Here is a 25,032-nt window from a genome sequence, read left to right on the forward strand (position 1 = left end):
TTAAGGAAGCCGTTCGGGCAGTGTCTTTTTGCAAGGCCCTTGTTTCCGGTGAAAGAGCATTGGCCTGTAGGTAAAAGTAAGCCAGAAACTGGACTGGACCCTATCTGCATGCTTACAGGTTAGATTCTCCCTTTTATCTTCAACCTGTCCTAGAAAATGAAACGGGAGAGGACGATTGGCCAGCCTGGGCAAGCCAAATACTTGTGCTTTCAGGCTGAATGCTCTTTTTCCACCATAGATGTCAAGATTCAAACAGCTTTGGACTCTTCTGGTGGTGGATTTTTCAGAGCCCGGATAGCTCAGTCGGTAGAGCATCAGACTTTTAATCTGAGGGTCCAGGGTTCAAGTCCCTGTTCGGGCGCTTTGAGGTCCTTGAGCTTCTGATTGGGCAGTCTTCTTGCACATCTGCCAGGAACGCTCACTGGACCAGAGAGATGAACTGTCCTAGGGGAAGGGAAGCCAACCTCCCCCCTCGAGGCTCTTGGAATCTGCACCAGAAATAAAGGTGGTTGAAGGTGATTGTTTGACCAACTGTTTCCTGCCATAGAACCTTGTCTGTGGTAGCTTACCTGGGCTCCCGTAAACAATCTGCGACTGGCACACGCTGCTTGATCTTCTCTTGCCTATAATCCAGAGTGGATTCTACCTTATTTTTTGGCCTGCGTTTCCTCTGCTGGACCTGGCATCATGAGGCTAAAGGGGAACTTCATTTGTAACCCAGTCACTGATTAAGAATACTGGAAGTGTCTTGGTCCAGGACTTAAGGAAGCCGTTCGGGCAGTGTCTTTTTGCAAGGCCCTTGTTTCCGGTGAAAGAGCATTGGCCTGTAGGTAAAAGTAAGCCAGAAACTGGACTGGACCCTATCTGCATGCTTACAGGTTAGATTCTCCCTTTTATCTTCAACCTGTCCTAGAAAATGAAACGGGAGAGGACGATTGGCCAGCCTGGGCAAGCCAAATACTTGTGCTTTCAGGCTGAATGCTCTTTTTCCACCATAGATGTCAAGATTCAAACAGCTTTGGACTCTTCTGGTGGTGGATTTTTCAGAGCCCGGATAGCTCAGTCGGTAGAGCATCAGACTTTTAATCTGAGGGTCCAGGGTTCAAGTCCCTATTCGGGCGCTTTGAGGTCCTTGAGCTTCTGATTGGGCAGTCTTCTTGCACATCTGCCAGGAACGCTCACTGGACCAGAGAGATGAACTGTCCTAGGGGAAGGGAAGCCAACCTCCCCCCTCGAGGCTCTTGGAATCTGCACCAGAAATAAAGGTGGTTGAAGGTGATTGTTTGACCAACTGTTTCCTGCCATAGAACCTTGTCTGTGGTAGCTTACCTGGGCTCCCGTAAACAATCTGCGACTGGCACACGCTGCTTGATCTTCTCTTGCCTATAATCCAGAGTGGATTCTACCTTATTTTTTGGCCTGCATTTCCTCTGCTGGACCTGGCATCATGAGGCTAAAGGGGAACTTCATTTGTAACCCAGTCACTGATTAAGAATACTGGAAGTGTCTTGGTCCAGGACTTAAGGAAGCCGTTCGGGCAGTGTCTTTTTGCAAGGCCCTTGTTTCCGGTGAAAGAGCATTGGCCTGTAGGTAAAAGTAAGCCAGAAACTGGACTGGACCCTATCTGCATGCTTACAGGTTAGATTCTCCCTTTTATCTTCAACCTGTCCTAGAAAATGAAACGGGAGAGGACGATTGGCCAGCCTGGGCAAGCCAAATACTTGTGCTTTCAGGCTGAATGCTCTTTTTCCACCATAGATGTCAAGATTCAAACAGCTTTGGACTCTTCTGGTGGTGGATTTTTCAGAGCCCGGATAGCTCAGTCGGTAGAGCATCAGACTTTTAATCTGAGGGTCCAGGGTTCAAGTCCCTGTTCGGGCGCTTTGAGGTCCTTGAGCTTCTGATTGGGCAGTCTTTATGCACATCTGCCAGGAACGCTCACTGGACCAGAGAGATGAAATGTCCTAGGGGACGGGAAGCCAACCTCCCCCCTCGAGGCTCTTGGAATCTGCACCAGAAATAAAGGTGGCTGAAGGTGATTGTTTGACCAACTGTTTCCTGCCATAGAACCTTGTCTGTGGTAGCTTACCTGGGCTCCCGTAAACAATCTGCGACTGGCACACGCTGCTTGATCTTCTCTTGCCTATAATCCAGAGTGGATTCTACCTTATTTTTTGGCCTGCGTTTCCTCTGCTGGACCTGGCATCATGAGGCTAAAGGGGAACTTCATTTGTAACCCAGTCACTGATTAAGAATACTGGAAGTGTCTTGGTCCAGGACTTAAGGAAGCCGTTCGGGCAGTGTCTTTTTGCAAGGCCCTTGTTTCCGGTGAAAGAGCATTGGCCTGTAGGTAAAAGTAAGCCAGAAACTGGACTGGACCCTATCTGCATGCTTACAGGTTAGATTCTCCCTTTTATCTTCAACCTGTCCTAGAAAATGAAACGGGAGAGGACGATTGGCCAGCCTGGGCAAGCCAAATACTTGTGCTTTCAGGCTGAATGCTCTTTTTCCACCATAGATGTCAAGATTCAAACAGCTTTGGACTCTTCTGGTGGTGGATTTTTCAGAGCCCGGATAGCTCAGTCGGTAGAGCATCAGACTTTTAATCTGAGGGTCCAGGGTTCAAGTCCCTGTTCGGGCGCTTTGAGGTCCTTGAGCTTCTGATTGGGCAGTCTTCTTGCACATCTGCCAGGAACGCTCACTGGACCAGAGAGATGAACTGTCCTAGGGGAAGGGAAGCCAACCTCCCCCCTCGAGGCTCTTGGAATCTGCACCAGAAATAAAGGTGATTGTTTGACCAACTGTTTCCTGCCATAGAACCTTGTCTGTGGTAGCTTACCTGGGCTCCCGTAAACAATCTGCGACTGGCACACGCTGCTTGATCTTCTCTTGCCTATAATCCAGAGTGGATTCTACCTTATTTTTTGGCCTGCGTTTCCTCTGCTGGACCTGGCATCATGAGGCTAAAGGGGAACTTCATTTGTAACCCAGTCACTGATTAAGAATACTGGAAGTGTCTTGGTCCAGGACTTAAGGAAGCCGTTCGGGCAGTGTCTTTTTGCAAGGCCCTTGTTTCCGGTGAAAGAGCATTGGCCTGTAGGTAAAAGTAAGCCAGAAACTGGACTGGACCCTATCTGCATGCTTACAGGTTAGATTCTCCCTTTTATCTTCAACCTGTCCTAGAAAATTAAACGGGAGAGGACGATTGGCCAGCCTGGGCAAGCCAAATACTTGTGCTTTCAGGCTGAATGCTCTTTTTCCACCATAGATGTCAAGATTCAAACAGCTTTGGACTCTTCTGGTGGTGGATTTTTCAGAGCCCGGATAGCTCAGTCGGTAGAGCATCAGACTTTTAATCTGAGGGTCCAGGGTTCAAGTCCCTGTTCGGGCGCTTTGAGGTCCTTGAGCTTCTGATTGGGCAGTCTTTATGCACATCTGCCAGGAACGCTCACTGGACCAGAGAGATGAAATGTCCTAGGGGACGGGAAGCCAACCTCCCCCCTCGAGGCTCTTGGAATCTGCACCAGAAATAAAGGTGGCTGAAGGTGATTGTTTGACCAACTGTTTCCTGCCATAGAACCTTGTCTGTGGTAGCTTACCTGGGCTCCCGTAAACAATCTGCGACTGGCACACGCTGCTTGATCTTCTCTTGCCTATAATCCAGAGTGGATTCTACCTTATTTTTTGGCCTGCGTTTCCTCTGCTGGACCTGGCATCATGAGGCTAAAGGGGAACTTCATTTGTAACCCAGTCACTGATTAAGAATACTGGAAGTGTCTTGGTCCAGGACTTAAGGAAGCCATTCGGGCAGTGTCTTTTTGCAAGGCCCTTGTTTCCGGTGAAAGAGCATTGGCCTGTAGGTAAAAGTAAGCCAGAAACTGGACTGGACCCTATCTGCATGCTTACAGGTTAGATTCTCCCTTTTATCTTCAACCTGTCCTAGAAAATGAAACGGGAGAGGACGATTGGCCAGCCTGGGCAAGCCAAATACTTGTGCTTTCAGGCTGAATGCTCTTTTTCCACCATAGATGTCAAGATTCAAACAGCTTTGGACTCTTCTGGTGGTGGATTTTTCAGAGCCCGGATAGCTCAGTCGGTAGAGCATCAGACTTTTAATCTGAGGGTCCAGGGTTCAAGTCCCTGTTCGGGCGCTTTGAGGTCCTTGAGCTTCTGATTGGGCAGTCTTCTTGCACATCTGCCAGGAACGCTCACTGGACCAGAGAGATGAACTGTCCTAGGGGAAGGGAAGCCAACCTCCCCCCTCGAGGCTCTTGGAATCTGCACCAGAAATAAAGGTGGTTGAAGGTGATTGTTTGACCAACTGTTTCCTGCCATAGAACCTTGTCTGTGGTAGCTTACCTGGGCTCCCGTAAACAATCTGCGACTGGCACACGCTGCTTGATCTTCTCTTGCCTATAATCCAGAGTGGATTCTACCTTATTTTTTGGCCTGCGTTTCCTCTGCTGGACCTGGCATCATGAGGCTAAAGGGGAACTTCATTTGTAACCCAGTCACTGATTAAGAATACTGGAAGTGTCTTGGTCCAGGACTTAAGGAAGCCGTTCGGGCAGTGTCTTTTTGCAAGGCCCTTGTTTCCGGTGAAAGAGCATTGGCCTGTAGGTAAAAGTAAGCCAGAAACTGGACTGGACCCTATCTGCATGCTTACAGGTTAGATTCTCCCTTTTATCTTCAACCTGTCCTAGAAAATGAAACGGGAGAGGACGATTGGCCAGCCTGGGCAAGCCAAATACTTGTGCTTTCAGGCTGAATGCTCTTTTTCCACCATAGATGTCAAGATTCAAACAGCTTTGGACTCTTCTGGTGGTGGATTTTTCAGAGCCCGGATAGCTCAGTCGGTAGAGCATCAGACTTTTAATCTGAGGGTCCAGGGTTCAAGTCCCTGTTCGGGCGCTTTGAGGTCCTTGAGCTTCTGATTGGGCAGTCTTTATGCACATCTGCCAGGAACGCTCACTGGACCAGAGAGATGAAATGTCCTAGGGGACGGGAAGCCAACCTCCCCCCTCGAGGCTCTTGGAATCTGCACCAGAAATAAAGGTGGCTGAAGGTGATTGTTTGACCAACTGTTTCCTGCCATAGAACCTTGTCTGTGGTAGCTTACCTGGGCTCCCGTAAACAATCTGCGACTGGCACACGCTGCTTGATCTTCTCTTGCCTATAATCCAGAGTGGATTCTACCTTATTTTTTGGCCTGCATTTCCTCTGCTGGACCTGGCATCATGAGGCTAAAGGGGAACTTCATTTGTAACCCAGTCACTGATTAAGAATACTGGAAGTGTCTTGGTCCAGGACTTAAGGAAGCCGTTCGGGCAGTGTCTTTTTGCAAGGCCCTTGTTTCCGGTGAAAGAGCATTGGCCTGTAGGTAAAAGTAAGCCAGAAACTGGACTGGACCCTATCTGCATGCTTACAGGTTAGATTCTCCCTTTTATCTTCAACCTGTCCTAGAAAATGAAACGGGAGAGGACGATTGGCCAGCCTGGGCAAGCCAAATACTTGTGCTTTCAGGCTGAATGCTCTTTTTCCACCATAGATGTCAAGATTCAAACAGATTTGGACTCTTCTGGTGGTAGCTTTTTCAGAGCCCGGATAGCTCAGTTGGTAGAGCATCAGACTTTTAATCTGAGGGTCCAGGGTTCAAGTCCCTGTTCGGGCGCTTTGAGGTCCTTGAGCTTCTGATTGGGCAGTCTTCTTGCACATCTGCCAGGAACGCTCACTGGACCAGAGAGATGAACTGTCCTAGGGGAAGGGAAGCCAACCTCCCCCCTCGAGGCTCTTGGAATCTGCACCAGAAATAAAGGTGGTTGAAGGTGATTGTTTGACCAACTGTTTCCTGCCATAGAACCTTGTCTGTGGTAGCTTACCTGGGCTCCCGTAAACAATCTGCGACTGGCACACGCTGCTTGATCTTCTCTTGCCTATAATCCAGAGTGGATTCTACCTTATTTTTTGGCCTGCATTTCCTCTGCTGGACCTGGCATCATGAGGCTAAAGGGGAACTTCATTTGTAACCCAGTCACTGATTAAGAATACTGGAAGTGTCTTGGTCCAGGACTTAAGGAAGCCGTTCGGGCAGTGTCTTTTTGCAAGGCCCTTGTTTCCGGTGAAAGAGCATTGGCCTGTAGGTAAAAGTAAGCCAGAAACTGGACTGGACCCTATCTGCATGCTTACAGGTTAGATTCTCCCTTTTATCTTCAACCTGTCCTAGAAAATGAAACGGGAGAGGACGATTGGCCAGCCTGGGCAAGCCAAATACTTGTGCTTTCAGGCTGAATGCTCTTTTTCCACCATAGATGTCAAGATTCAAACAGCTTTGGACTCTTCTGGTGGTGGATTTTTCAGAGCCCGGATAGCTCAGTCGGTAGAGCATCAGACTTTTAATCTGAGGGTCCAGGGTTCAAGTCCCTGTTTGGGCGCTTTGAGGTCCTTGAGCTTCTGATTGGGCAGTCTTTATGCACATCTGCCAGGAACGCTCACTGGACCAGAGAGATGAAATGTCCTAGGGGACGGGAAGCCAACCTCCCCCCTCGAGGCTCTTGGAATCTGCACCAGAAATAAAGGTGGCTGAAGGTGATTGTTTGACCAACTGTTTCCTGCCATAGAACCTTGTCTGTGGTAGCTTACCTGGGCTCCCGTAAACAATCTGCGACTGGCACACGCTGCTTGATCTTCTCTTGCCTATAATCCAGAGTGGATTCTACCTTATTTTTTGGCCTGCGTTTCCTCTGCTGGACCTGGCATCATGAGGCTAAAGGGGAACTTCATTTGTAACCCAGTCACTGATTAAGAATACTGGAAGTGTCTTGGTCCAGGACTTAAGGAAGCCGTTCGGGCAGTGTCTTTTTGCAAGGCCCTTGTTTCCGGTGAAAGAGCATTGGCCTGTAGGTAAAAGTAAGCCAGAAACTGGACTGGACCCTATCTGCATGCTTACAGGTTAGATTCTCCCTTTTATCTTCAACCTGTCCTAGAAAATGAAACGGGAGAGGACGATTGGCCAGCCTGGGCAAGCCAAATACTTGTGCTTTCAGGCTGAATGCTCTTTTTCCACCATAGATGTCAAGATTCAAACAGCTTTGGACTCTTCTGGTGGTGGATTTTTCAGAGCCCGGATAGCTCAGTCGGTAGAGCATCAGACTTTTAATCTGAGGGTCCAGGGTTCAAGTCCCTGTTCGGGCGCTTTGAGGTCCTTGAGCTTCTGATTGGGCAGTCTTCTTGCACATCTGCCAGGAACGCTCACTGGACCAGAGAGATGAGCTGTCCTAGGGGAAGGGAAGCCAACCTCCCCCCTCGAGGCTCTTGGAATCTGCACCAGAAATAAAGGTGGTTGAAGGTGATTGTTTGACCAACTGTTTCCTGCCATAGAACCTTGTCTGTGGTAGCTTACCTGGGCTCCCGTAAACAATCTGCGACTGGCACACGCTGCTTGATCTTCTCTTGCCTATAATCCAGAGTGGATTCTACCTTATTTTTTGGCCTGCGTTTCCTCTGCTGGACCTGGCATCATGAGGCTAAAGGGGAACTTCATTTGTAACCCAGTCACTGATTAAGAATACTGGAAGTGTCTTGGTCCAGGACTTAAGGAAGCCGTTCGGGCAGTGTCTTTTTGCAAGGCCCTTGTTTCCGGTGAAAGAGCATTGGCCTGTAGGTAAAAGTAAGCCAGAAACTGGACTGGACCCTATCTGCATGCTTACAGGTTAGATTCTCCCTTTTATCTTCAACCTGTCCTAGAAAATGAAACGGGAGAGGACGATTGGCCAGCCTGGGCAAGCCAAATACCTGTGCTTTCAGGCTGAATGCTCTTTTTCCACCATAGATGTCAAGATTCAAACAGCTTTGGACTCTTCTGGTGGTGGATTTTTCAGAGCCCGGATAGCTCAGTCGGTAGAGCATCAGACTTTTAATCTGAGGGTCCAGGGTTCAAGTCCCTGTTCGGGCGCTTTGAGGTCCTTGAGCTTCTGATTGGGCAGTCTTTATGCACATCTGCCAGGAACGCTCACTGGACCAGAGAGATGAAATGTCCTAGGGGACGGGAAGCCAACCTCCCCCCTCGAGGCTCTTGGAATCTGCACCAGAAATAAAGGTGGCTGAAGGTGATTGTTTGACCAACTGTTTCCTGCCATAGAACCTTGTCTGTGGTAGCTTACCTGGGCTCCCGTAAACAATCTGCGACTGGCACACGCTGCTTGATCTTCTCTTGCCTATAATCCAGAGTGGATTCTACCTTATTTTTTGGCCTGCATTTCCTCTGCTGGACCTGGCATCATGAGGCTAAAGGGGAACTTCATTTGTAACCCAGTCACTGATTAAGAATACTGGAAGTGTCTTGGTCCAGGACTTAAGGAAGCCGTTCGGGCAGTGTCTTTTTGCAAGGCCCTTGTTTCCGGTGAAAGAGCATTGGCCTGTAGGTAAAAGTAAGCCAGAAACTGGACTGGACCCTATCTGCATGCTTACAGGTTAGATTCTCCCTTTTATCTTCAACCTGTCCTAGAAAATGAAACGGGAGAGGACGATTGGCCAGCCTGGGCAAGCCAAATACTTGTGCTTTCAGGCTGAATGCTCTTTTTCCACCATAGATGTCAAGATTCAAACAGATTTGGACTCTTCTGGTGGTAGCTTTTTCAGAGCCCGGATAGCTCAGTCGGTAGAGCATCAGACTTTTAATCTGAGGGTCCAGGGTTCAAGTCCCTGTTCGGGCGCTTTGAGGTCCTTGAGCTTCTGATTGGGCAGTCTTCTTGCACATCTGCCAGGAACGCTCACTGGACCAGAGAGATGAACTGTCCTAGGGGAAGGGAAGCCAACCTCCCCCCTCGAGGCTCTTGGAATCTGCACCAGAAATAAAGGTGGTTGAAGGTGATTGTTTGACCAACTGTTTCCTGCCATAGAACCTTGTCTGTGGTAGCTTACCTGGGCTCCCGTAAACAATCTGCGACTGGCACACGCTGCTTGATCTTCTCTTGCCTATAATCCAGAGTGGATTCTACCTTATTTTTTGGCCTGCATTTCCTCTGCTGGACCTGGCATCATGAGGCTAAAGGGGAACTTCATTTGTAACCCAGTCACTGATTAAGAATACTGGAAGTGTCTTGGTCCAGGACTTAAGGAAGCCGTTCGGGCAGTGTCTTTTTGCAAGGCCCTTGTTTCCGGTGAAAGAGCATTGGCCTGTAGGTAAAAGTAAGCCAGAAACTGGACTGGACCCTATCTGCATGCTTACAGGTTAGATTCTCCCTTTTATCTTCAACCTGTCCTAGAAAATTAAACGGGAGAGGACGATTGGCCAGCCTGGGCAAGCCAAATACTTGTGCTTTCAGGCTGAATGCTCTTTTTCCACCATAGATGTCAAGATTCAAACAGCTTTGGACTCTTCTGGTGGTGGATTTTTCAGAGCCCGGATAGCTCAGTCGGTAGAGCATCAGACTTTTAATCTGAGGGTCCAGGGTTCAAGTCCCTGTTCGGGCGCTTTGAGGTCCTTGAGCTTCTGATTGGGCAGTCTTTATGCACATCTGCCAGGAACGCTCACTGGACCAGAGAGATGAAATGTCCTAGGGGACGGGAAGCCAACCTCCCCCCTCGAGGCTCTTGGAATCTGCACCAGAAATAAAGGTGGCTGAAGGTGATTGTTTGACCAACTGTTTCCTGCCATAGAACCTTGTCTGTGGTAGCTTACCTGGGCTCCCGTAAACAATCTGCGACTGGCACACGCTGCTTGATCTTCTCTTGCCTATAATCCAGAGTGGATTCTACCTTATTTTTTGGCCTGCGTTTCCTCTGCTGGACCTGGCATCATGAGGCTAAAGGGGAACTTCATTTGTAACCCAGTCACTGATTAAGAATACTGGAAGTGTCTTGGTCCAGGACTTAAGGAAGCCGTTCGGGCAGTGTCTTTTTGCAAGGCCCTTGTTTCCGGTGAAAGAGCATTGGCCTGTAGGTAAAAGTAAGCCAGAAACTGGACTGGACCCTATCTGCATGCTTACAGGTTAGATTCTCCCTTTTATCTTCAACCTGTCCTAGAAAATGAAACGGGAGAGGACGATTGGCCAGCCTGGGCAAGCCAAATACTTGTGCTTTCAGGCTGAATGCTCTTTTTCCACCATAGATGTCAAGATTCAAACAGCTTTGGACTCTTCTGGTGGTGGATTTTTCAGAGCCCGGATAGCTCAGTCGGTAGAGCATCAGACTTTTAATCTGAGGGTCCAGGGTTCAAGTCCCTGTTCGGGCGCTTTGAGGTCCTTGAGCTTCTGATTGGGCAGTCTTTATGCACATCTGCCAGGAACGCTCACTGGACCAGAGAGATGAAATGTCCTAGGGGACGGGAAGCCAACCTCCCCCCTCGAGGCTCTTGGAATCTGCACCAGAAATAAAGGTGGCTGAAGGTGATTGTTTGACCAACTGTTTCCTGCCATAGAACCTTGTCTGTGGTAGCTTACCTGGGCTCCCGTAAACAATCTGCGACTGGCACACGCTGCTTGATCTTCTCTTGCCTATAATCCAGAGTGGATTCTACCTTATTTTTTGGCCTGCGTTTCCTCTGCTGGACCTGGCATCATGAGGCTAAAGGGGAACTTCATTTGTAACCCAGTCACTGATTAAGAATACTGGAAGTGTCTTGGTCCAGGACTTAAGGAAGCCGTTCGGGCAGTGTCTTTTTGCAAGGCCCTTGTTTCCGGTGAAAGAGCATTGGCCTGTAGGTAAAAGTAAGCCAGAAACTGGACTGGACCCTATCTGCATGCTTACAGGTTAGATTCTCCCTTTTATCTTCAACCTGTCCTAGAAAATGAAACGGGAGAGGACGATTGGCCAGCCTGGGCAAGCCAAATACTTGTGCTTTCAGGCTGAATGCTCTTTTTCCACCATAGATGTCAAGATTCAAACAGCTTTGGACTCTTCTGGTGGTGGATTTTTCAGAGCCCGGATAGCTCAGTCGGTAGAGCATCAGACTTTTAATCTGAGGGTCCAGGGTTCAAGTCCCTGTTCGGGCGCTTTGAGGTCCTTGAGCTTCTGATTGGGCAGTCTTCTTGCACATCTGCCAGGAACGCTCACTGGACCAGAGAGATGAGCTGTCCTAGGGGAAGGGAAGCCAACCTCCCCCCTCGAGGCTCTTGGAATCTGCACCAGAAATAAAGGTGGTTGAAGGTGATTGTTTGACCAACTGTTTCCTGCCATAGAACCTTGTCTGTGGTAGCTTACCTGGGCTCCCGTAAACAATCTGCGACTGGCACACGCTGCTTGATCTTCTCTTGCCTATAATCCAGAGTGGATTCTACCTTATTTTTTGGCCTGCGTTTCCTCTGCTGGACCTGGCATCATGAGGCTAAAGGGGAACTTCATTTGTAACCCAGTCACTGATTAAGAATACTGGAAGTGTCTTGGTCCAGGACTTAAGGAAGCCGTTCGGGCAGTGTCTTTTTGCAAGGCCCTTGTTTCCGGTGAAAGAGCATTGGCCTGTAGGTAAAAGTAAGCCAGAAACTGGACTGGACCCTATCTGCATGCTTACAGGTTAGATTCTCCCTTTTATCTTCAACCTGTCCTAGAAAATGAAACGGGAGAGGACGATTGGCCAGCCTGGGCAAGCCAAATACCTGTGCTTTCAGGCTGAATGCTCTTTTTCCACCATAGATGTCAAGATTCAAACAGCTTTGGACTCTTCTGGTGGTGGATTTTTCAGAGCCCGGATAGCTCAGTCGGTAGAGCATCAGACTTTTAATCTGAGGGTCCAGGGTTCAAGTCCCTGTTCGGGCGCTTTGAGGTCCTTGAGCTTCTGATTGGGCAGTCTTTATGCACATCTGCCAGGAACGCTCACTGGACCAGAGAGATGAAATGTCCTAGGGGACGGGAAGCCAACCTCCCCCCTCGAGGCTCTTGGAATCTGCACCAGAAATAAAGGTGGCTGAAGGTGATTGTTTGACCAACTGTTTCCTGCCATAGAACCTTGTCTGTGGTAGCTTACCTGGGCTCCCGTAAACAATCTGCGACTGGCACACGCTGCTTGATCTTCTCTTGCCTATAATCCAGAGTGGATTCTACCTTATTTTTTGGCCTGCATTTCCTCTGCTGGACCTGGCATCATGAGGCTAAAGGGGAACTTCATTTGTAACCCAGTCACTGATTAAGAATACTGGAAGTGTCTTGGTCCAGGACTTAAGGAAGCCGTTCGGGCAGTGTCTTTTTGCAAGGCCCTTGTTTCCGGTGAAAGAGCATTGGCCTGTAGGTAAAAGTAAGCCAGAAACTGGACTGGACCCTATCTGCATGCTTACAGGTTAGATTCTCCCTTTTATCTTCAACCTGTCCTAGAAAATGAAACGGGAGAGGACGATTGGCCAGCCTGGGCAAGCCAAATACTTGTGCTTTCAGGCTGAATGCTCTTTTTCCACCATAGATGTCAAGATTCAAACAGATTTGGACTCTTCTGGTGGTAGCTTTTTCAGAGCCCGGATAGCTCAGTCGGTAGAGCATCAGACTTTTAATCTGAGGGTCCAGGGTTCAAGTCCCTGTTCGGGCGCTTTGAGGTCCTTGAGCTTCTGATTGGGCAGTCTTCTTGCACATCTGCCAGGAACGCTCACTGGACCAGAGAGATGAACTGTCCTAGGGGAAGGGAAGCCAACCTCCCCCCTCGAGGCTCTTGGAATCTGCACCAGAAATAAAGGTGGTTGAAGGTGATTGTTTGACCAACTGTTTCCTGCCATAGAACCTTGTCTGTGGTAGCTTACCTGGGCTCCCGTAAACAATCTGCGACTGGCACACGCTGCTTGATCTTCTCTTGCCTATAATCCAGAGTGGATTCTACCTTATTTTTTGGCCTGCATTTCCTCTGCTGGACCTGGCATCATGAGGCTAAAGGGGAACTTCATTTGTAACCCAGTCACTGATTAAGAATACTGGAAGTGTCTTGGTCCAGGACTTAAGGAAGCCGTTCGGGCAGTGTCTTTTTGCAAGGCCCTTGTTTCCGGTGAAAGAGCATTGGCCTGTAGGTAAAAGTAAGCCAGAAACTGGACTGGACCCTATCTGCATGCTTACAGGTTAGATTCTCCCTTTTATCTTCAACCTGTCCTAGAAAATTAAACGGGAGAGGACGATTGGCCAGCCTGGGCAAGCCAAATACTTGTGCTTTCAGGCTGAATGCTCTTTTTCCACCATAGATGTCAAGATTCAAACAGCTTTGGACTCTTCTGGTGGTGGATTTTTCAGAGCCCGGATAGCTCAGTCGGTAGAGCATCAGACTTTTAATCTGAGGGTCCAGGGTTCAAGTCCCTGTTCGGGCGCTTTGAGGTCCTTGAGCTTCTGATTGGGCAGTCTTTATGCACATCTGCCAGGAACGCTCACTGGACCAGAGAGATGAAATGTCCTAGGGGACGGGAAGCCAACCTCCCCCCTCGAGGCTCTTGGAATCTGCACCAGAAATAAAGGTGGCTGAAGGTGATTGTTTGACCAACTGTTTCCTGCCATAGAACCTTGTCTGTGGTAGCTTACCTGGGCTCCCGTAAACAATCTGCGACTGGCACACGCTGCTTGATCTTCTCTTGCCTATAATCCAGAGTGGATTCTACCTTATTTTTTCTCCTGCGTTTCCTCTGCTGGACCTGGTATCATGAGGCTAAAGGGGAACTTCATTTGTAACCCAGTCACTGATTAAGAATACTGGAAGTGTCTTGGTCCAGGACTTAAGGAAGCCGTTCGGGCAGTGTCTTTTTGCAAGGCCCTTGTTTCCGGTGAAAGAGCATTGGCCTGTAGGTAAAAGTAAGCCAGAAACTGGACTGGACCCTATCTGCATGCTTACAGGTTAGATTCTCCCTTTTATCTTCAACCTGTCCTAGAAAATTAAACGGGAGAGGACGATTGGCCAGCCTGGGCAAGCCAAATACTTGTGCTTTCAGGCTGAATGCTCTTTTTCCACCATAAATGTCAAGATTCAAACAGCTTTGGACTCTTCTGGTGGTGGATTTTTCAGAGCCCGGATAGCTCAGTCGGTAGAGCATCAGACTTTTAATCTGAGGGTCCAGGGTTCAAGTCCCTGTTCGGGCGCTTTGAGGTCCTTGAGCTTCTGATTGGGCAGTCTTTATGCACATCTGCCAGGAACGCTCACTGGACCAGAGAGATGAAATGTCTTAGGGGACGGGAAGCCAACCTCCCCCCTCGAGGCTCTTGGAATCTGCACCAGAAATAAAGGTGGCTGAAGGTGATTGTTTGACCAACTGTTTCCTGCCATAGAACCTTGTCTGTGGTAGCTTACCTGGGCTCCCGTAAACAATCTGCGACTGGCACACGCTGCTTGATCTTCTCTTGCCTATAATCCAGAGTGGATTCTACCTTATTTTTTGGCCTGCGTTTCCTCTGCTGGACCTGGCATCATGAGGCTAAAGGGGAACTTCATTTGTAACCCAGTCACTGATTAAGAATACTGGAAGTGTCTTGGTCCAGGACTTAAGGAAGCCGTTCGGGCAGTGTCTTTTTGCAAGGCCCTTGTTTCCGGTGAAAGAGCATTGGCCTGTAGGTAAAAGTAAGCCAGAAACTGGACTGGACCCTATCTGCATGCTTACAGGTTAGATTCTCCCTTTTATCTTCAACCTGTCCTAGAAAATTAAACGGGAGAGGACGATTGGCCAGCCTGGGCAAGCCAAATACTTGTGCTTTCAGGCTGAATGCTCTTTTTCCACCATAAATGTCAAGATTCAAACAGCTTTGGACTCTTCTGGTGGTGGATTTTTCAGAGCCCGGATAGCTCAGTCGGTAGAGCATCAGACTTTTAATCTGAGGGTCCAGGGTTCAAGTCCCTGTTCGGGCGCTTTGAGGTCCTTGAGCTTCTGATTGGGCAGTCTTTATGCACATCTGCCAGGAACGCTCACTGGACCAGAGAGATGAAATGTCTTAGGGGACGGGAAGCCAACCTCCCCCCTCGAGGCTCTTGGAATCTGCACCAGAAATAAAGGTGGCTGAAGGTGATTGTTTGACCAACTGTTTGCTGCCATAGAACCTTGTCTGTGGTAGCTTACCTGGGCTCCCGTAAACAATCTGCGACTGGCACACGCTGCTTGATCTTCTCTTGCCTATAATCCAGAGTGGATTCTACCTTATTTTTTCTCCTGCGTTTCCTCTGCTGGACCTGGTATCATGAGGCTAAAGGGGAACTTCATTTGTAACCCAGTCACTGATTAAGAATACTGGAAGTGTCTTGGTCCAGGACTTAAGGAAGCCGTTCGGGCAGTGTCTTTTTGCAAGGCCCTTGTTTCCGGTGAAAGAGCATTGGCCTGTAGGTAAAAGTAAGCCAGAAACTGGACTGGACCCTATCTGCATGCTTACAGGTTAGATTCTCCCTTTTATCTTCAACCTGTCCTAGAAAATTAAACGGGAGAGGACGATTGGCCAGCCTGGGCAAGCCAAATACTTGTGCTTTCAGGCTGAATGCTCTTTTTCCACCATAAATGTCAAGATTCAAACAGCTTTGGACTCTTCTGGTGGTGGATTTTTCAGAGCCCGGATAGCTCAGTTGGTAGAGCATCAGACTTTTAATCTGAGGGTGCAGGGTTCAAGTCCCTGTTCGGGCGCTTTGAGGTCCTTGAGCTTCTGATTGGGCAGTCTTTATGCACATCTGCCAGGAACGCTCACTGGACCAGAGAGATGAAATGTCTTAGGGGACGGGAAGCCAACCTCCCCCCTCGAGGCTCTTGGAATCTGCACCAGAAATAAAGGTGGCTGAAGGTGATTGTTTGACCAACTGTTTCCTGCCATAGAACCTTGTCTGTGGTAGCTTACCTGGGCTCCCGTAAACAATCTGCGACTGGCACACGCTGCTTGATCTTCTCTTGCCTATAATCCAGAGTGGATTCTACCTTATTTTTTGGCCTGCGTTTCCTCTGCTGGACCTGGCATCATGAGGCTAAAGGGGAACTTCATTTGTAACCCAGTCACTGATTAAGAATACTGGAAGTGTCTTGGTCCAGGACTTAAGGAAGCCGTTCGGGCAGTGTCTTTTTGCAAGGCCCTTGTTTCCGGTGAAAGAGCATTGGCCTGTAGGTAAAAGTAAGCCAGAAACTGGACTGGACCCTATCTGCATGCTTACAGGTTAGATTCTCCCTTTTATCTTCAACCTGTCCTAGAAAATTAAACGGGAGAGGACGATTGGCCAGCCTGGGCAAGCCAAATACTTGTGCTTTCAGGCTGAATGCTCTTTTTCCACCATAGATGTCAAGATTCAAACAGCTTTGGACTCTTCTGGTGGTGGATTTTTCAGAGCCTGGATAGCTCAGTCGGTAGAGCATCAGACTTTTAATCTGAGGGTCCAGGGTTCAAGTCCCTGTTCGGGCACTTTGAGGTCCTTGAGCTTCTGATTGGGCAGTCTTTATGCACATCTGCCAGGAACGCTCACTGGACCAGAGAGATGAAATGTCCTAGGGGACGGGAAGCCAACCTCCCCCCTCGAGGCTCTTGGAATCTGCACCAGAAATAAAGGTGGCTGAAGGTGATTGTTTGACCAACTGTTTCCTGCCATAGAACCTTGTCTGTGGTAGCTTACCTGGGCTCCCGTAAACAATCTGCGACTGGCACACGCTGCTTGATCTTCTCTTGCCTATAATCCAGAGTGGATTCTACCTTATTTTTTGGCCTGCGTTTCCTCTGCTGGACCTGGCATCATGAGGCTAAAGGGGAACTTCATTTGTAACCCAGTCACTGATTAAGAATACTGGAAGTGTCTTGGTCCAGGACTTAAGGAAGCCGTTTGGGCAGTGTCTTTTTGCAAGGCGCTTGTTTCCGGTGAAAGAGCATTGGCCTGTAGGTAAAAGTAAGCCAGAAACTGGACTGGACCCTATCTGCATGCTTACAGGTTAGATTCTCCCTTTTATCTTCAACCTGTCCTAGAAAATTAAACGGGAGAGGACGATTGGCCAGCCTGGGCAAGCCAAATACTTGTGCTTTCAGGCTGAATGCTCTTTTTCCACCATAGATGTCAAGATTCAAACAGCTTTGGACTCTTCTGGTGGTGGATTTTTCAGAGCCCGGATAGCTCAGTCGGTAGAGCATCAGACTTTTAATCTGAGGGTCCAGGGTTCAAGTCCCTGTTCGGGCGCTTTGAGGTCCTTGAGCTTCTGATTGGGCAGTCTTTATGCACATCTGCCAGGAACGCTCACTGGACCAGAGAGATGAAATGTCTTAGGGGACGGGAAGCCAACCTCCCCCCTCGAGGCTCTTGGAATCTGCACCAGAAATAAAGGTGGCTGAAGGTGATTGTTTGACCAACTGTTTGCTGCCATAGAACCTTGTCTGTGGTAGCTTACCTGGGCTCCCGTAAACAATCTGCGACTGGCACACGCTGCTTGATCTTCTCTTGCCTATAATCCAGAGTGGATTCTACCTTATTTTTTCTCCTGCGTTTCCTCTGCTGGACCTGGTATCATGAGGCTAAAGGGGAACTTCATTTGTAACCCAGTCACTGATTAAGAATACTGGAAGTGTCTTGGTCCAGGACTTAAGGAAGCCGTTCGGGCAGTGTCTTTTTGCAAGGCCCTTGTTTCCGGTGAAAGAGCATTGGCCTGTAGGTAAAAGTAAGCCAGAAACTGGACTGGACCCTATCTGCATGCTTACAGGTTAGATTCTCCCTTTTATCTTCAACCTGTCCTAGAAAATTAAACGGGAGAGGACGATTGGCCAGCCTGGGCAAGCCAAATACTTGTGCTTTCAGGCTGAATGCTCTTTTTCCACCATAAATGTCAAGATTCAAACAGCTTTGGACTCTTCTGGTGGTGGATTTTTCAGAGCCCGGATAGCTCAGTTGGTAGAGCATCAGACTTTTAATCTGAGGGTGCAGGGTTCAAGTCCCTGTTCGGGCGCTTTGAGGTCCTTGAGCTTCTGATTGGGCAGTCTTTATGCACATCTGCCAGGAACGCTCACTGGACCAGAGAGATGAAATGTCTTAGGGGACGGGAAGCCAACCTCCCCCCTCGAGGCTCTTGGAATCTGCACCAGAAATAAAGGTGGCTGAAGGTGATTGTTTGACCAACTGTTTCCTGCCATAGAACCTTGTCTGTGGTAGCTTACCTGGGCTCCCGTAAACAATCTGCGACTGGCACACGCTGCTTGATCTTCTCTTGCCTATAATCCAGAGTGGATTCTACCTTATTTTTTGGCCTGCGTTTCCTCTGCTGGACCTGGCATCATGAGGCTAAAGGGGAACTTCATTTGTAACCCAGTCACTGATTAAGAATACTGGAAGTGTCTTGGTCCAGGACTTAAGGAAGCCGTTCGGGCAGTGTCTTTTTGCAAGGCCCTTGTTTCCGGTGAAAGAGCATTGGCCTGTAGGTAAAAGTAAGCCAGAAACTGGACTGGACCCTATCTGCATGCTTACAGGTTAGATTCTCCCTTTTATCTTCAACCTGTCCTAGAAAATTAAACGGGAGAGGACGATTGGCCAGCCTGGGCAAGCCAAATACTTGTGCTTTCAGGCTGAATGCTCTTTTTCCACCATAGATGTCAAGATTCAAACAGCTTTGGACTCTTCTGGTGGTGGATTTTTCAGAGCCTGGATAGCTCAGTCGGTAGAGCATCAGACTTTTAATCTGAGGGTCCAGGGTTCAAGTCCCTGTTCGGGCACTTTGAGGTCCTTGAGCTTCTGATTGGGCAGTCTTTATGCACATCTGCCAGGAACGCTCACTGGACCAGAGAGATGAAATGTCCTAGGGGACGGGAAGCCAACCTCCCCCCTCGAGGCTCTTGGAATCTGCACCAGAAATAAAGGTGGCTGAAGGTGATTGTTTGACCAACTGTTTCCTGCCATAGAACCTTGTCTGTGGTAGCTTACCTGGGCTCCCGTAAACAATCTGCGACTGGCACACGCTCCTTGATCTTCTCTTGCCTATAATCCAGAGTGGATTCTACCTTATTTTTTGGCCTGCGTTTCCTCTGCTGGACCTGGCATCATGAGGCTAAAGGGGAACTTCATTTGTAACCCAGTCACTGATTAAGAATACTGGAAGTGTCTTGGTCCAGGACTTAAGGAAGCCGTTTGGGCAGTGTCTTTTTGCAAGGCGCTTGTTTCCGGTGAAAGAGCATTGGCCTGTAGGTAAAAGTAAGCCAGAAACTGGACTGGACCCTATCTGCATGCTTACAGGTTAGATTCTCCCTTTTATCTTCAACCTGTCCTAGAAAATTAAACGGGAGAGGACGATTGGCCAGCCTGGGCAAGCCAAATACTTGTGCTTTCAGGCTGAATGCTCTTTTTCCACCATAAATGTCAAGATTCAAACAGCTTTGGACTCTTCTGGTGGTGGATTTTTCAGAGCCCGGATAGCTCAGTCGGTAGAGCATCAGACTTTTAATCTGAGGGTCCAGGGTTCAAGTCCCTGTTCGGGCGCTTTGAGGTCCTTGAGCTTCTGATTGGGCAGTCTTTATGCACATCTGCCAGGAACGCTCACTGGACCAGAGAGATGAAATGTCTTAGGGGACGGGAAGCCAACCTCCCCCCTCGAGGCTCTTGGAATCTGCACCAGAAATAAAGGTGGCTGAAGGTGATTGTTTGACCAACTGTTTGCTGCCATAGAACCTTGTCTGTGGTAGCTTACCTGGGCTCCCGTAAACAATCTGCGACTGGCACACGCTGCTTGATCTTCTCTTGCCTATAATCCAGAGTGGATTCTACCTTATTTTTTGGCCTGCGTTTCCTCTGCTGGACCTGGCATCATGAGGCTAAAGGGGAACTTCATTTGTAACCCAGTCACTGATTAAGAATACTGGAAGTGTCTTGGTCCAGGACTTAAGGAAGCCGTTCGGGCAGTGTCTTTTTGCAAGGCCCTTGTTTCCGGTGAAAGAGCATTGGCCTGTAGGTAAAAGTAAGCCAGAAACTGGACTGGACCCTATCTGCATGCTTACAGGTTAGATTCTCCCTTTTATCTTCAACCTGTCCTAGAAAATTAAACGGGAGAGGACGATTGGCCAGCCTGGGCAAGCCAAATACTTGTGCTTTCAGGCTGAATGCTCTTTTTCCACCATAGATGTCAAGATTCAAACAGCTTTGGACTCTTCTGGTGGTGGATTTTTCAGAGCCCGGATAGCTCAGTCGGTAGAGCATCAGACTTTTAATCTGAGGGTCCAGGGTTCAAGTCCCTGTTCGGGCGCTTTGAGGTCCTTGAGCATCTGATTGGGCAGTCTTTATGCACATCTGCCAGGAACGCTCACTGGACCAGAGAGATGAAATGTCCTAGGGGACGGGAAGCCAACCTCCCCCCTCGAGGCTCTTGGAATCTGCACCAGAAATAAAGGTGGCTGAAGGTGATTGTTTGACCAACTGTTTCCTGCCATAGAACCTTGTCTGTGGTAGCTTACCTGGGCTCCCGTAAACAATCTGCGACTGGCACACGCTGCTTGATCTTCTCTTGCCTATAATCCAGAGTGGATTCTACCTTATTTTTTCTCCTGCGTTTCCTCTGCTGGACCTGGTATCATGAGGCTAAAGGGGAACTTCATTTGTAACCCAGTCACTGATTAAGAATACTGGAAGTGTCTTGGTCCAGGACTTAAGGAAGCCGTTCGGGCAGTGTCTTTTTGCAAGGCCCTTGTTTCCGGTGAAAGAGCATTGGCCTGTAGGTAAAAGTAAGCCAGAAACTGGACTGGACCCTATCTGCATGCTTACAGGTTAGATTCTCCCTTTTATCTTCAACCTGTCCTAGAAAATTAAACGGGAGAGGACGATTGGCCAGCCTGGGCAAGCCAAATACTTGTGCTTTCAGGCTGAATGCTCTTTTTCCACCATAAATGTCAAGATTCAAACAGCTTTGGACTCTTCTGGTGGTGGATTTTTCAGAGCCCGGATAGCTCAGTTGGTAGAGCATCAGACTTTTAATCTGAGGGTCCAGGGTTCAAGTCCCTGTTCGGGTGCTTTGAGGTCCTTGAGCTTCTGATTGGGCAGTCTTTATGCACATCTGCCAGGAACGCTCACTGGACCAGAGAGATGAAATGTCTTAGGGGACGGGAAGCCAACCTCCCCCCTCGAGGCTCTTGGAATCTGCACCAGAAATAAAGGTGGCTGAAGGTGATTGTTTGACCAACTGTTTGCTGCCATAGAACCTTGTCTGTGGTAGCTTACCTGGGCTCCCGTAAACAATCTGCGACTGGCACACGCTGCTTGATCTTCTCTTGCCTATAATCCAGAGTGGATTCTACCTTATTTTTTCTCCTGCGTTTCCTCTGCTGGACCTGGTATCATGAGGCTAAAGGGGAACTTCATTTGTAACCCAGTCACTGATTAAGAATACTGGAAGTGTCTTGGTCCAGGACTTAAGGAAGCCGTTCGGGCAGTGTCTTTTTGCAAGGCCCTTGTTTCCGGTGAAAGAGCATTGGCCTGTAGGTAAAAGTAAGCCAGAAACTGGACTGGACCCTATCTGCATGCTTACAGGTTAGATTCTCCCTTTTATCTTCAACCTGTCCTAGAAAATTAAACGGGAGAGGACGATTGGCCAGCCTGGGCAAGCCAAATACTTGTGCTTTCAGGCTGAATGCTCTTTTTCCACCATAGATGTCAAGATTCAAACAGCTTTGGACTCTTCTGGTGGTGGATTTTTCAGAGCCCGGATAGCTCAGTCGGTAGAGCATCAGACTTTTAATCTGAGGGTCCAGGGTTCAAGTCCCTGTTCGGGCGCTTTGAGGTCCTTGAGCTTCTGATTGGGCAGTCTTTATGCACATCTGCCAGGAACGCTCACTGGACCAGAGAGATGAAATGTCCTAGGGGACGGGAAGCCAACCTCCCCCCTCGAGGCTCTTGGAATCTGCACCAGAAATAAAGGTGGCTGAAGGTGATTGTTTGACCAACTGTTTCCTGCCATAGAACCTTGTCTGTGGTAGCTTACCTGGGCTCCCGTAAACAATCTGCGACTGGCACACGCTGCTTGATCTTCTCTTGCCTATAATCCAGAGTGGATTCTACCTTATTTTTTCTCCTGCGTTTCCTCTGCTGGACCTGGTATCATGAGGCTAAAGGGGAACTTCATTTGTAACCCAGTCACTGATTAAGAATACTGGAAGTGTCTTGGTCCAGGACTTAAGGAAGCCGTTCGGGCAGTGTCTTTTTGCAAGGCCCTTGTTTCCGGTGAAAGAGCATTGGCCTGTAGGTAAAAGTAAGCCAGAAACTGGACTGGACCCTATCTGCATGCTTACAGGTTAGATTCTCCCTTTTATCTTCAACCTGTCCTAGAAAATTAAACGGGAGAGGACGATTGGCCAGCCTGGGCAAGCCAAATACTTGTGCTTTCAGGCTGAATGCTCTTTTTCCACCATAAATGTCAAGATTCAAACAGCTTTGGACTCTTCTGGTGGTGGATTTTTCAGAGCCCGGATAGCTCAGTTGGTAGAGCATCAGACTTTTAATCTGAGGGTCCAGGGTTCAAGTCCCTGTTCGGGCGCTTTGAGGTCCTTGAGCTTCTGATTGGGCAGTCTTTATGCACATCTGCCAGGAACGCTCACTGGACCAGAGAGATGAAATGTCTTAGGGGACGGGAAGCCAACCTCCCCCCTCGAGGCTCTTGGAATCTGCACCAGAAATAAAGGTGGCTGAAGGTGATTGTTTGACCAACTGTTTGCTGCCATAGAACCTTGTCTGTGGTAGCTTACCTGGGCTCCCGTAAACAATCTGCGACTGGCACACGCTGCTTGATCTTCTCTTGCCTATAATCCAGAGTGGATTCTACCTTATTTTTTCTCCTGCGTTTCCTCTGCTGGACCTGGTATCATGAGGCTAAAGGGGAACTTCATTTGTAACCCAGTCACTGATTAAGAATACTGGAAGTGTCTTGGTCCAGGACTTAAGGAAGCCGTTCGGGCAGTGTCTTTTTGCAAGGCCCTTGTTTCCGGTGAAAGAGCATTGGCCTGTAGGTAAAAGTAAGCCAGAAACTGGACTGGACCCTATCTGCATGCTTACAGGTTAGATTCTCCCTTTTATCTTCAACCTGTCCTAGAAAATTAAACGGGAGAGGACGATTGGCCAGCCTGGGCAAGCCAAATACTTGTGCTTTCAGGCTGAATGCTCTTTTTCCACCATAAATGTCAAGATTCAAACAGCTTTGGACTCTTCTGGTGGTGGATTTTTCAGAGCCCGGATAGCTCAGTCGGTAGAGCATCAGACTTTTAATCTGAGGGTCCAGGGTTCAAGTCCCTGTTCGGGCGCTTTGAGGTCCTTGAGCTTCTGATTGGGCAGTCTTTATGCACATCTGCCAGGAACGCTCACTGGACCAGAGAGATGAAATGTCTTAGGGGACGGGAAGCCAACCTCCCCCCTCGAGGCTCTTGGAATCTGCACCAGAAATAAAGGTGGCTGAAGGTGATTGTTTGACCAACTGTTTGCTGCCATAGAACCTTGTCTGTGGTAGCTTACCTGGGCTCCCGTAAACAATCTGCGACTGGCACACGCTGCTTGATCTTCTCTTGCCTATAATCCAGAGTGGATTCTACCTTATTTTTTGGCCTGCGTTTCCTCTGCTGGACCTGGCATCATGAGGCTAAAGGGGAACTTCATTTGTAACCCAGTCACTGATTAAGAATACTGGAAGTGTCTTGGTCCAGGACTTAAGGAAGCCGTTCGGGCAGTGTCTTTTTGCAAGGCCCTTGTTTCCGGTGAAAGAGCATTGGCCTGTAGGTAAAAGTAAGCCAGAAACTGGACTGGACCCTATCTGCATGCTTACAGGTTAGATTCTCCCTTTTATCTTCAACCTGTCCTAGAAAATTAAACGGGAGAGGACGATTGGCCAGCCTGGGCAAGCCAAATACTTGTGCTTTCAGGCTGAATGCTCTTTTTCCACCATAGATGTCAAGATTCAAACAGCTTTGGACTCTTCTGGTGGTGGATTTTTCAGAGCCCGGATAGCTCAGTCGGTAGAGCATCAGACTTTTAATCTGAGGGTCCAGGGTTCAAGTCCCTGTTCGGGCGCTTTGAGGTCCTTGAGCTTCTGATTGGGCAGTCTTTATGCACATCTGCCAGGAACGCTCACTGGACCAGAGAGATGAAATGTCCTAGGGGACGGGAAGCCAACCTCCCCCCTCGAGGCTCTTGGAATCTGCACCAGAAATAAAGGTGGCTGAAGGTGATTGTTTGACCAACTGTTTCCTGCCATAGAACCTTGTCTGTGGTAGCTTACCTGGGCTCCCGTAAACAATCTGCGACTGGCACACGCTGCTTGATCTTCTCTTGCCTATAATCCAGAGTGGATTCTACCTTATTTTTTGGCCTGCGTTTCCTCTGCTGGACCTGGCATCATGAGGCTAAAGGGGAACTTCATTTGTAACCCAGTCACTGATTAAGAATACTGGAAGTGTCTTGGTCCAGGACTTAAGGAAGCCGTTCGGGCAGTGTCTTTTTGCAAGGCCCTTGTTTCCGGTGAAAGAGCATTGGCCTGTAGGTAAAAGTAAGCCAGAAACTGGACTGGACCCTATCTGCATGCTTACAGGTTAGATTCTCCCTTTTATCTTCAACCTGTCCTAGAAAATTAAACGGGAGAGGACGATTGGCCAGCCTGGGCAAGCCAAATACTTGTGCTTTCAGGCTGAATGCTCTTTTTCCACCATAGATGTCAAGATTCAAACAGCTTTGGACTCTTCTGGTGGTGGATTTTTCAGAGCCCGGATAGCTCAGTCGGTAGAGCATCAGACTTTTAATCTGAGGATCCAGGGTTCAAGTCCCTGTTCGGGCGCTTTGAGGTCCTTGAGCTTCTGATTGGGCAGTCTTTATGCACATCTGCCAGGAACGCTCACTGGACCAGAGAGATGAAATGTCCTAGGGGACGGGAAGCCAACCTCCCCCCTCGAGGCTCTTGGAATCTGCACCAGAAATAAAGGTGGCTGAAGGTGATTGTTTGACCAACTGTTTCCTGCCATAGAACCTTGTCTGTGGTAGCTTACCTGGGCTCCCGTAAACAATCTGCGACTGGCACACGCTGCTTGATCTTCTCTTGCCTATAATCCAGAGTGGATTCTACCTTATTTTTTGGCCTGCGTTTCCTCTGCTGGACCTGGCATCATGAGGCTAAAGGGGAACTTCATTTGTAACCCAGT

General features: G+C 48.7%; 25 non-coding genes across 25 annotated transcripts; all 25 read left to right on the forward strand.

Annotated features, from left to right (window-relative positions):
- Positions 1 to 288: 288 nt before the first annotated feature.
- On the forward strand, positions 289 to 361 carry TRNAK-UUU (transfer RNA lysine (anticodon UUU)). Its single transcript has one exon. It is a non-coding gene; the product is annotated as a tRNA-Lys (tRNA).
- Positions 362 to 1,808: 1,447 nt separating this feature from the next.
- On the forward strand, positions 1,809 to 1,881 carry TRNAK-UUU (transfer RNA lysine (anticodon UUU)). Its single transcript has one exon. It is a non-coding gene; the product is annotated as a tRNA-Lys (tRNA).
- A 687-nt stretch (positions 1,882 to 2,568) lies between these two features.
- On the forward strand, positions 2,569 to 2,641 carry TRNAK-UUU (transfer RNA lysine (anticodon UUU)). Its single transcript has one exon. It is a non-coding gene; the product is annotated as a tRNA-Lys (tRNA).
- Positions 2,642 to 3,318: 677 nt separating this feature from the next.
- TRNAK-UUU (transfer RNA lysine (anticodon UUU)) lies at positions 3,319 to 3,391 on the forward strand. Its single transcript has one exon. It is a non-coding gene; the product is annotated as a tRNA-Lys (tRNA).
- Positions 3,392 to 4,078: 687 nt separating this feature from the next.
- Positions 4,079 to 4,151, forward strand: TRNAK-UUU (transfer RNA lysine (anticodon UUU)). The gene has a single exon. It is a non-coding gene; the product is annotated as a tRNA-Lys (tRNA).
- Positions 4,152 to 4,838: 687 nt separating this feature from the next.
- Positions 4,839 to 4,911, forward strand: TRNAK-UUU (transfer RNA lysine (anticodon UUU)). The gene has a single exon. It is a non-coding gene; the product is annotated as a tRNA-Lys (tRNA).
- A 687-nt stretch (positions 4,912 to 5,598) lies between these two features.
- TRNAK-UUU (transfer RNA lysine (anticodon UUU)) lies at positions 5,599 to 5,671 on the forward strand. The gene has a single exon. It is a non-coding gene; the product is annotated as a tRNA-Lys (tRNA).
- Positions 5,672 to 7,118: 1,447 nt separating this feature from the next.
- Positions 7,119 to 7,191, forward strand: TRNAK-UUU (transfer RNA lysine (anticodon UUU)). The gene has a single exon. It is a non-coding gene; the product is annotated as a tRNA-Lys (tRNA).
- Positions 7,192 to 7,878: 687 nt separating this feature from the next.
- TRNAK-UUU (transfer RNA lysine (anticodon UUU)) lies at positions 7,879 to 7,951 on the forward strand. Its single transcript has one exon. It is a non-coding gene; the product is annotated as a tRNA-Lys (tRNA).
- A 687-nt stretch (positions 7,952 to 8,638) lies between these two features.
- Positions 8,639 to 8,711, forward strand: TRNAK-UUU (transfer RNA lysine (anticodon UUU)). The gene has a single exon. It is a non-coding gene; the product is annotated as a tRNA-Lys (tRNA).
- Positions 8,712 to 9,398: 687 nt separating this feature from the next.
- Positions 9,399 to 9,471, forward strand: TRNAK-UUU (transfer RNA lysine (anticodon UUU)). The gene has a single exon. It is a non-coding gene; the product is annotated as a tRNA-Lys (tRNA).
- Positions 9,472 to 10,158: 687 nt separating this feature from the next.
- On the forward strand, positions 10,159 to 10,231 carry TRNAK-UUU (transfer RNA lysine (anticodon UUU)). Its single transcript has one exon. It is a non-coding gene; the product is annotated as a tRNA-Lys (tRNA).
- Positions 10,232 to 10,918: 687 nt separating this feature from the next.
- On the forward strand, positions 10,919 to 10,991 carry TRNAK-UUU (transfer RNA lysine (anticodon UUU)). The gene has a single exon. It is a non-coding gene; the product is annotated as a tRNA-Lys (tRNA).
- Positions 10,992 to 11,678: 687 nt separating this feature from the next.
- TRNAK-UUU (transfer RNA lysine (anticodon UUU)) lies at positions 11,679 to 11,751 on the forward strand. Its single transcript has one exon. It is a non-coding gene; the product is annotated as a tRNA-Lys (tRNA).
- A 687-nt stretch (positions 11,752 to 12,438) lies between these two features.
- TRNAK-UUU (transfer RNA lysine (anticodon UUU)) lies at positions 12,439 to 12,511 on the forward strand. Its single transcript has one exon. It is a non-coding gene; the product is annotated as a tRNA-Lys (tRNA).
- Positions 12,512 to 13,198: 687 nt separating this feature from the next.
- On the forward strand, positions 13,199 to 13,271 carry TRNAK-UUU (transfer RNA lysine (anticodon UUU)). The gene has a single exon. It is a non-coding gene; the product is annotated as a tRNA-Lys (tRNA).
- Positions 13,272 to 13,958: 687 nt separating this feature from the next.
- On the forward strand, positions 13,959 to 14,031 carry TRNAK-UUU (transfer RNA lysine (anticodon UUU)). The gene has a single exon. It is a non-coding gene; the product is annotated as a tRNA-Lys (tRNA).
- A 687-nt stretch (positions 14,032 to 14,718) lies between these two features.
- TRNAK-UUU (transfer RNA lysine (anticodon UUU)) lies at positions 14,719 to 14,791 on the forward strand. The gene has a single exon. It is a non-coding gene; the product is annotated as a tRNA-Lys (tRNA).
- A 2,207-nt stretch (positions 14,792 to 16,998) lies between these two features.
- On the forward strand, positions 16,999 to 17,071 carry TRNAK-UUU (transfer RNA lysine (anticodon UUU)). The gene has a single exon. It is a non-coding gene; the product is annotated as a tRNA-Lys (tRNA).
- A 2,207-nt stretch (positions 17,072 to 19,278) lies between these two features.
- TRNAK-UUU (transfer RNA lysine (anticodon UUU)) lies at positions 19,279 to 19,351 on the forward strand. The gene has a single exon. It is a non-coding gene; the product is annotated as a tRNA-Lys (tRNA).
- Positions 19,352 to 20,038: 687 nt separating this feature from the next.
- On the forward strand, positions 20,039 to 20,111 carry TRNAK-UUU (transfer RNA lysine (anticodon UUU)). Its single transcript has one exon. It is a non-coding gene; the product is annotated as a tRNA-Lys (tRNA).
- Positions 20,112 to 21,558: 1,447 nt separating this feature from the next.
- TRNAK-UUU (transfer RNA lysine (anticodon UUU)) lies at positions 21,559 to 21,631 on the forward strand. Its single transcript has one exon. It is a non-coding gene; the product is annotated as a tRNA-Lys (tRNA).
- Positions 21,632 to 22,318: 687 nt separating this feature from the next.
- On the forward strand, positions 22,319 to 22,391 carry TRNAK-UUU (transfer RNA lysine (anticodon UUU)). The gene has a single exon. It is a non-coding gene; the product is annotated as a tRNA-Lys (tRNA).
- Positions 22,392 to 23,078: 687 nt separating this feature from the next.
- TRNAK-UUU (transfer RNA lysine (anticodon UUU)) lies at positions 23,079 to 23,151 on the forward strand. Its single transcript has one exon. It is a non-coding gene; the product is annotated as a tRNA-Lys (tRNA).
- A 687-nt stretch (positions 23,152 to 23,838) lies between these two features.
- Positions 23,839 to 23,911, forward strand: TRNAK-UUU (transfer RNA lysine (anticodon UUU)). The gene has a single exon. It is a non-coding gene; the product is annotated as a tRNA-Lys (tRNA).
- Positions 23,912 to 25,032: the final 1,121 nt, after the last annotated feature.

This window comes from Lithobates pipiens, unplaced genomic scaffold, assembly GCF_037356315.1.
Source record: "Lithobates pipiens isolate NorthernLeopardFrog02 unplaced genomic scaffold, aLitPip1_a1.2 Scaffold_8, whole genome shotgun sequence".
NCBI classification, from domain to species: domain Eukaryota; kingdom Metazoa; phylum Chordata; class Amphibia; order Anura; family Ranidae; genus Lithobates; species Lithobates pipiens.